Source organism: Cynara cardunculus (genome assembly GCF_001531365.2).
Source record: "Cynara cardunculus var. scolymus isolate 2C chromosome LG 3, CcrdV1, whole genome shotgun sequence".
In the NCBI taxonomy this organism is placed as follows: domain Eukaryota; kingdom Viridiplantae; phylum Streptophyta; class Magnoliopsida; order Asterales; family Asteraceae; genus Cynara; species Cynara cardunculus.
Window position 1 is genome coordinate 28,929,153 of NC_037530.1, and position 9,566 is coordinate 28,938,718.

Genomic DNA, 9,566 nt, shown 5'->3' on the forward strand with positions numbered 1-9,566 from the left:
TCTATGATTATCCATATTACTCGGACTATAACGGAATCTTTACAAAAGGGATTTTTTTTTTCAAATTTACAATATCAAAACCATTATAGTAAGAATAAATGTAAAATTCAGTAAGATGAACACATGTGAAACTTAATGTCATTATTACATGAAGATCAATTAGTGATAATTTAATATTTGTAACTCCCAATTAAATATTTGGGAGTTACATAAGAATGATAAATTACCTAAATACCCTTACAATTAATATGTGAGTTATATTTGAACCTAACTAAAAGATGGAACATGATTGGTTTATGTTGGTTGGCATAGTTTGCACAATAGTTTTGGTTAGTATTTGAACCAACATCTCTCTCTCTCTCTATATATATATATATAGAGAGAGAGAGAGAGAGAGAGAGCGAGCGAGAGAGGGGGGGATGTATTTCACTTGAGTGATAAAAGGACGGTGACGTCCCTAGTGGAGAAAGAAGCAATAACCAAATAGATCCAAAGAAAAAGAGAAATAAGAAGAATTAAGGGGCCGTTTACCTAAATACTTACCCGGTATGCGCTTAACGGTAAAATGCAACTCTATTGCTTACTAATTGGATAAGATTTTAGTCTACCAAAACGACATCGTATGTTACAACTTATCCGGCAAGCGCTAATTGTGGCAAGAGTTGTTGTCATCACTTACCTGGTAAGACTCTCGATCTGTGCCTTCGCTCTTAGTAGGTAAGATTCTTAGTCATTTCCATATTCATCCGTTAAAGAGATTATGACTTGGTAAGCGCTGACCCAAGTAAGCATTCCTAAGATATTAATTTACATTTTATTAAAGAAAAAAAAAACAAACAATACTGTAGTAATAATTGTGTGAAAAAACCCACATGTCAATTTTTAAAAAGGATTAAAAAAATATTTAATATGTTTATTGTTTTTTCCCATGCATTTTTTAATTCTCTACGTTCAACAAGTCCACTTTATTCAACGGCCATCAATTACGACCATTGAAATAAGGTATCCTTTTAACATATTTTTTACATTGTTTTTCAAATATAAAAAAAAAAAACATGATAAAATTACAAGTTTGAAGAATTTTATAAACTTAAGTAAAAGAGATACATGTTTTTTATTTATTTATATTAAAAAATCAAATTATTATTAATTTTATATTAACTACATTAAAATTATAAATTATAACATATTTTAATAATCTATATTATATTATAAAGCATTTGATAAAAACTCTTAAAAATCATGTTTTATGCATAAAGTACTGTTTATTAGTACATATTACTTAAAACTCAAGATTGTAAGTAAATTGTACGTAAGTACAACTTATTAAAGCTTCATATCTGAATACGTGTAACTAACCGCAGATAAATATAATCAAATACAGGATAAACATCTCATTTTACATATAAAAAATCTAAAATATAATTAGAATAATCATTGAGTTCTAACAGAATACTTAACTATTATCGTTATAAAATATTATGTTATTAAACCAAAAACAAATTATTTCGTTATTAAGCTTAAATTAAATTATAATAAAAAAAATAAATTAAAGAAAGAATTTTTAAATAGTTGTTTGATATTAACATTGATATATTTTTTTTCAAATTTTTATTATATTTTCAAATTTATATTTTATTCAAAAATAAAATAATTATTGCTTTCTTAAAAACAAATAAAATCGCATTATAATATCGACAAAGACAAATAATAAAATAGAACATTAAAATCGGAATGTGTCTCGCTGCATTGCACGAGTACTCTTCTAGTATAAATAATATTAAAATCTATAAAATTTTGATTATAATTTTTTTCATTAAAACTTTTTTTGTGGTGAGTTTTGTTTTATTTGTTTCCATGGTCCTTTAATTTATCATTATTAATATCATACCTTAAATAAAAAAATTTATCAAGTTTTAATATTCAAATTAAATAATATTGTTGACAAAAAGCAAATTTTTGTCATGAATTTAGGTTATCCACTTCCAGACCATACCATTAACCTAATACAAAACATAATATGGTATCTTTTTATTTTTTTTAGACTTTTACAATGTTATATTTTGTTATAAAATTATAAAACGTATTTTAAATTGATTCCTATTTTAGGTAACATACTTTCAAGACTTCTATTTTGATACTTAAGATGTAAAGTTTTAAATATTTAAGTACTCGGGTAACCGGTTGAAGCTTTAACCGGTTACCATGCTGATATGGCGAGTGATGTGGTATCCAACTAGGTATTATTTGTTATTCAACCCAATTCCATCATATCACTTGCCACATAAACATGGTAACGGATTAATGATTCAACTGATTACTCGGGTACTTAAATGTTTAAAACTTTACATCTTAGCTATCAAAATGAAAGTTTTAAAAATACGTTACCCAAAATAAAAATCAAGTTAAAGTATATTATTTTTTGTCCAAACTATAAACACATTTCATAATTTATTACATATACTTCTGATTTTTTTTTTCTCTTAAAAAATGCTACACAAATTATGTAATGCCTTAGAGAAGGAACTACCTATTACTCAACAATCAATGATTTGAGGATAAAATAGTCATTTTAGGTGTGTATGACAATTAAATGATTGGATATGATATAGAATATATGAATGGAAGGCATGTTTGTTGCTATTATGTGACCAATAATCTAATATAAGTAGAAAACAAAATTTGTGCATATCTTATAATTCTTAACTTGTAAACTATTAACAACTCTAATCATTGTAAGTTGATATATATCGGCAATATGTGTTACACATAAACACTATAAATGCGTCTAAATTTATAGGATCGTGCACAAAAAATACATATGTTTTTATAACTCGAAACCCGAATTATGTCATGTTGATAATTGAGAAGGTTATTTTACAAGAATAATCAAAATTATGTGTTAAAATGTAATTATGATAATTACAAGGTTTTATTTGTAAAATGTATTTTACATACATTAACAAAATCAAATGATTATTTTATTCATGGGCTTAACGATAATTACGAGTCGAGCCTATGATTGGGTTTTATAGTTGGTTTATAATTCAAATAGACTAAGGGGTTGTTTACCTAAATAGTTACCCGGTAAGTGCTTACTGTTAGTAATCAACACTATAATTTATTTTATTTGTTAAGGTTGTAGTACATCAAAACGTATTCCATGCAACAAATTTCCTGGTAAGCGCTTACCCGGGTAAGAGTCATCACTCTCACTTACCAGGTAAGACTCTCCATCTTTATCCTCGTTCTTACCGGGTAAGATTCTTGGTCATTGTCATGTTCATCCGGTGAGGAAAATAATCCGATAAGTACTTACCAGATAAGCGTTTAGTAAATGCCCCCTAATTATAAATAAAGGGATAAGGCTAAGCGTAAAAGGTTAATCAACTCATTTATTTAGATTTAGTTATTACCAGGATATAGAAAATAAGCTTTTTCTTTCTTTTGTGTAAAACGCATACTATATTAGGGTTTTAGGCTAGCACCCGGTAGAGTCCACAGCGTGTTTGTGTGTGGTTTTGCAATAGAAGAAATCTATTTTGATTTCTAATTGCTCCCTTAGAACCAACTTCAGATCTAAAAGGTAAACCTTCTTAAAACACCCTATGGTTTTGTAGGGTTTAAATCAATTTTGGAACATTATAAAACACAGGGGAAAATAATTTTAGCTTACCTTATTTTGGACGACTTTTTCAGAAAGAAACCTTAAGTCAGTTCCAATGATATTTAAAACAAATCTATAGCAGAACATAAGGTGTTTTAAAGGATACCTTTTAGATTTGATGAAGGTTCCGACAAAGCACTTAGAAATCAATTTAGGTTTCCTCTACGTAGGTCCACACATGAACACGTTATTGACTTCTACTGTGTGCTAACTCAAAACCTTCAAAATTTAATATGTGTTTTTAACAAAAAGGAAAGGCAAGGTTTCTTTTCTATTATTATCTAAAAGCTAATAAACTAAAAGATTAAATCACCTTTTAGGTTTAGGCCCATCACCTTATTTAGGTGGTTTAAATCCTAGAGAAGTACAACTCTAAGTAAGGTTTTTATAATTATATATATATATAGGGTTTATTTCAAATACAACCTATCGGATTTGTACAACCAATGCAACCAAATAAATGGAAATATTTATGGAAATGATTAGAGTTCATTTATTATGATTTAAATATTTATGGAAGATGAATACGGTTCATTAATTATGATTAATACTTTATATTARRAAATAATCAAAAYMTYTATAAAATCACATATTAATCAAATGAAATGGACGATTGAGATTGAGTTGTATTGGTTGCACAAATGACAAGGGTTGTATAATAACCAATCTCTCTCTCTCTCTCTCTCTATATATATATATATATATATATATATATATATACTAGAAGGGTACTCGAGCAATGCAACGAGATAAATCTTGATTCTAATGCTTAGTTTTTATTTTGTATCTATCGATATAATATGATTTTATGTGATTTTGAGAAAAAAACAATAATGTTTTTATTTTTGAATGAAATATAAATTTGAAGATAGCATAAAAATTTAAAAGAATAAATAAATATTAATATCAAATTAACTATTTAATAGCTATTAGATTCCTAACCTGATACAACTTCTTGGTAGGTTATAGGTTCATCACGAAATCTCTCATCACTTCCAATGAGATAGCCATGTCTCTTAGGATTCTTTAACCTGATCCATTTATTACACATAATTCTAATTTTTAGATTATTTGTATCTCATCATTTCCCTCAACAACCTATTGGGGTTCAACATCTTCTTGATCGTCAGTGTCAACCATTATCTCATCTTGTGGTTCTTGAATTTTCTTAAGACGTACTATATCCCTTGTTGTAGTTCTTGTTAGAAAAATACTTTCAAGAACTAGTCCCGATGCGCGTTAAGTACTTTGTTCTCGATGGGTTGGTAGAAATAATATCCAATCGTCTCTTTTGGGTATCCCACAAACATTCACTTTTAAGATATTGGATCAATCTTCTTTGAAGCCTTTCACTTAACATAAGTGTCATAAACCTATACTCTCACATAAGATAATTCCGGGGTCTTCCAGTCCATAATGCATATGGGGTCCGTTTTTGGTTGTTGCATTATTTAGCATGCGTTTAGCAGTTTCTAGAACATGTCCCCAAAAACTTTTAGGCAAAGTGGTATGACTCATCATAAAACCGAACCATGTCCAACAAGTTCGATTTCTCCTTCCGGACACACCGTTATGTTAAGGTGTTCCGGGAGGAGTTAGTTGGGATACAATCCCACAATATCTAAGATGATCAATAAATTATGGCTCAGATAATCACTACCTCGATTTGACCGAAGTTCTTTTTATTTTTTCCTAGTTGATTCTCTACTTCATTTTGAAACTCTTTGAATATTTCAAAGCTTTCAGATTTATTTTTAATTAGGTAAACTACCAATATTTACTAAAATAATCAGTAAAGGTAATGAAGTAGCGATGAACACTTAATTTGACTGAACTGAAAGGACAACATACATCAATATGAATAATTCCTAATAGTTTTATAGCCCTTTTGGGTTTGTCATATAAACAAGATTCATATGTATCATACGAATAATGACATGATTCCAAAACTCTGTCCACCTAGAATTTGGCTATGCGCTTCTTGTTTATATGTCCAAGACGACCATACCATAAGTAAGTATGATTTAAGCCTCACTTAATTCATTTATAGTTTACGTTATACATTGATTCATAACTATAACTGTTTGGTATATCAATTTCATAAATACCATTAAGTAGCTTAGCCACAAAATATAAAACATTGTTATGGTAAGTAGAAATAAAGTTATTAATGAAATTAAACCTAAATCTAGTTTGTTGTAATTGAGAAAAAGAAACTATATTCCTAGTAATGCTAGGTACATAAAGACACTTGCTAATTGATAAAGTAAAACCATTTGGAAGCTTCATATCATATGTCCCTTGAGCAACAACAACTACCTTAGCTCCATTGCCATCCTTAGCTCCATCTGGCCTTGTTCATATTCTCTTCACTTTTTAGACCCCTTAGAATAGTACAAATGTGAATTCTACACTCGTATCCGATACCTAAGAGTCTTAATCAAAAGTAAATAAATCAGTGATAAACATACTTGAAGCTCCGGTTGCAACGACCTTCTGCTTCATGTTCTCTGCCAATAGGGCAGGGTTGTTTCTCTTCAAGTGCTCATTTTAGTTGCAATTGAAGCAAACTGCGTCCTCATGATTCTTTCCTTTGCCTTTATCTTTGTCGAAACTTCCAACCTTAACCATTCTATTGGCAACCACCCTCTTTTTCTTGACTATCCCACCTTTAGGTTTTGATCATCAAAACCTGTTTTGGTTTGGCTAAATCCAACTTGGAAACCTTATATTTCTCTCTACAGTTTTAAGCGTAACATGAAGCTCTGTGAGAGTTTTATCCAAACTATTCATACTATAGTTTATAACGAACTGATCATATAATTTGAGTACAGAACCGAGAACCAGATCGTTCCCAATTCTTGACCCAATGTGAAGCCGAGACCAGTCAGTCGATCAATATACCTTTACATTTTCAAAACCTAGGTACTGACCGATGAGCCCTTGGACATCAATGCTTTGACTTTGTCAAACCTCTTTTTCCTTTAGCTGAAACATAGACTTCAATGAGGATATCATATCCCATCCAGTCATGTCTTCATGATCTAACGGTGTAAAGGTAGATGCACAACACGACATCCAATGGTTCAGGGGCCGTGGCATGAACCGCCAACCAACGACTTGAGGAACGCGAGGTGGACCACGACACCACATGGTGTGAATCATGGTGCGATAACGACACCTAAATGGACACCATCTACCATCCTAAGTCACGGTAGACGGCACCCAGCGACACTAAGACAGGGCGACACGAGAGTTGAAAACAACTCTTGCCGTGGTGAAGGCGGCGTGCGATAATGGACCAAACTGAGGGGCAAGTGAGTAGCGGCAACAAACCAGGTCGCAACTAGCCACCATGTCGTGTCAGGGCGTCTGGGCCCTCGGTCCTCGATCCTCGAATGGGACGGGACAACAATGATTGTCTTTAGTCAATAGTCAGTGCACAACCAAAATCCTAGCCCGGTGCCGACGACCAAAATGGGGGGGGGGTCCGTTTCGTTTATTTTTAACCAATTTGAATGTTTTAGTATCAAAGTGGCTCTAATATCATTGTAGAGTTTAAATCAATTTTGTAATCTTTTAAATATGTAGTGGAAAATGATTTTAGGTTTCATTATTTTGGAGAACTTTTTCAGAAAGAAACTCTAAGCGGATCCAATGACATTTAAAAACAAACGTGTTTTAGAGGATACCTTTTAGATCTAATGAAGATCTTGACAAACCACTTAGAAAACAATGTAGATTTACTTTACATATATCCAAACACGAACACGTTGTTGACTCCTATTGGGTGGTAGCCCAAAAACCACTAAATCTAATATGTATTTTTAACATAAAGGAAAGATAAGGTTTCTTTTCTATTTTTATTTGATAGCTAATAACCTAAAAGATTGAATCACCTTTTAGGTTTAGGGTCATCACTTTATTTATAGGTGGTTTTGAATCATAGAGTGACTATAACTCAAGTAAGGTCTTATAATTATCTATATATATAATCATTAAAACATAAATGTCTAGCATATAAAACTCTGTAATTATCATAATTACATTTTAACACATATTTATAATTATTCTACAAAAATAATCATTTTATCAATCAACATTATTTAATTCGAGTTTCTGAGAATGGAATCATATGTATTCTTCATGTGTGATATAGGTTTACATACTCATTAACAGTGTTTCTGTGTGACACGTGTCATGAGCGTATAAAAAACTTTCAGGTTTGTTTTAAGATTCATTTTTAAATGTCACTAGATCTGGTAAGGATTTTTTTGGAAAAGTTTCTAAATAAAGTAACCTAAAATATTTTTCACTGTGTTTAAAATGTTATAAAATTATTTTGAAACCCTACAATCATAATTTTAAGTTTATTCGGAATTTATTATATCAATATGTTGATTTAAACGCATCATATATTCTATTAAAAAAAATATAAGTTACTGAAATAACCATCCCACGCGTATTATTCAACTTGTAATTTTAATTCAATGACTTATATAAAATTTAATCAACAATTGTTAAAATTGTGTTTGAGCTCTTAATCATGAATAAATCATATACCAAGATGTAACTCATAAATTGAAAATTTAAACAACTATTCACCAATTTATAATTTAAATCATTTTAATATAAAATAATTAAAAAGTTTGCATTCATATATAATTATACAATTTCAATATTCTTATGTCAAATTCTCTGCAAGGCTTCATCAATTTTAAGGGGTATTTGGTTAGAAGTATTAGATAGTAATCAATAGAAATGAAAATAAAAGAAATTGTTTGGTTTTCTATAATATAATGAGACTATTCCTCCAAAAACCCAAAATTTCATTCCTGGTTAAACTGGGGGGAATGAAAATTCACTCCCATTTCAGGGTTATAATTCCTGTTTAACATCTCGAAACTAGCAAAACTTATAATTTGATTTTTAGCTTGTTAGGCTCGACAATCATGACTTTGCCCCTTTGTTTCATGATCTGATCTAATTTGACGTTGTAGAAAAAAGAAGTATAATATCATGAAAACCAAAAATCCATTTGAAATTTTTTGAGAGAAATGTTGTATAAACAATTAAAGTAACTGAAAAAAGATAAGAAAAAGGTGCATAAAAGAATGTGGAAGCAATCCACTATCAAACTCAATCAAAGGAATTAAAGTCATTAAGATGAGTAAAAGGAAGATGAAAGGGACATCCGTCGTTGACTTGGTTGAAAATTGATTAAATAAATTGAACATAAATACATTAAATTCAAAGAAATTTTAACATCAAATAATTCACAGTAAATGTGAACGGGGTAGAAATTGAATTGAAATATCAGGTTAGAAGGTGAAACATGATGATTTGGTTTGGATATATAGAATAATTTGTTTTCAAGAAAATAAAGCAAATAAACTTACACACCCCCTCCTCATATTTGATGAGATTTAAACCCCTGACTTCCTAGGAGGTCAAAAACTCACGTACCGCTAAGCCAAAAACCTTTTGATATGACATATCGTGTTTGTTTTTATTTGTTTTGGTTTGATAATTAGATTATATTCAATAGAGACCTAATTAACCCAACTCAATCTCTTATTAACAATTTAATCTCTTCTACTTACTCACACAACCTTCAACTTTTATTTAATGGTTTATTATCTATAGTTATCTTTTATTTTAGTGTAAAACATATATATATATATATATATATATATATAATATGTATATATATGTGTATGCCCTTATTTCATATTTTGTCAATAAAATCATTTATATAGCATTGTGAATTTCTTTATTGTTTCTTATTTGGGAAGTTTTGAGTCTAAAATAGAGAACTGAAAAAGAAATAAAAATTTGAGAATTTTCAAGTCAACAAAGTTATAAAAATGAAAAAAAAATTGGTATAACAAAAATATAT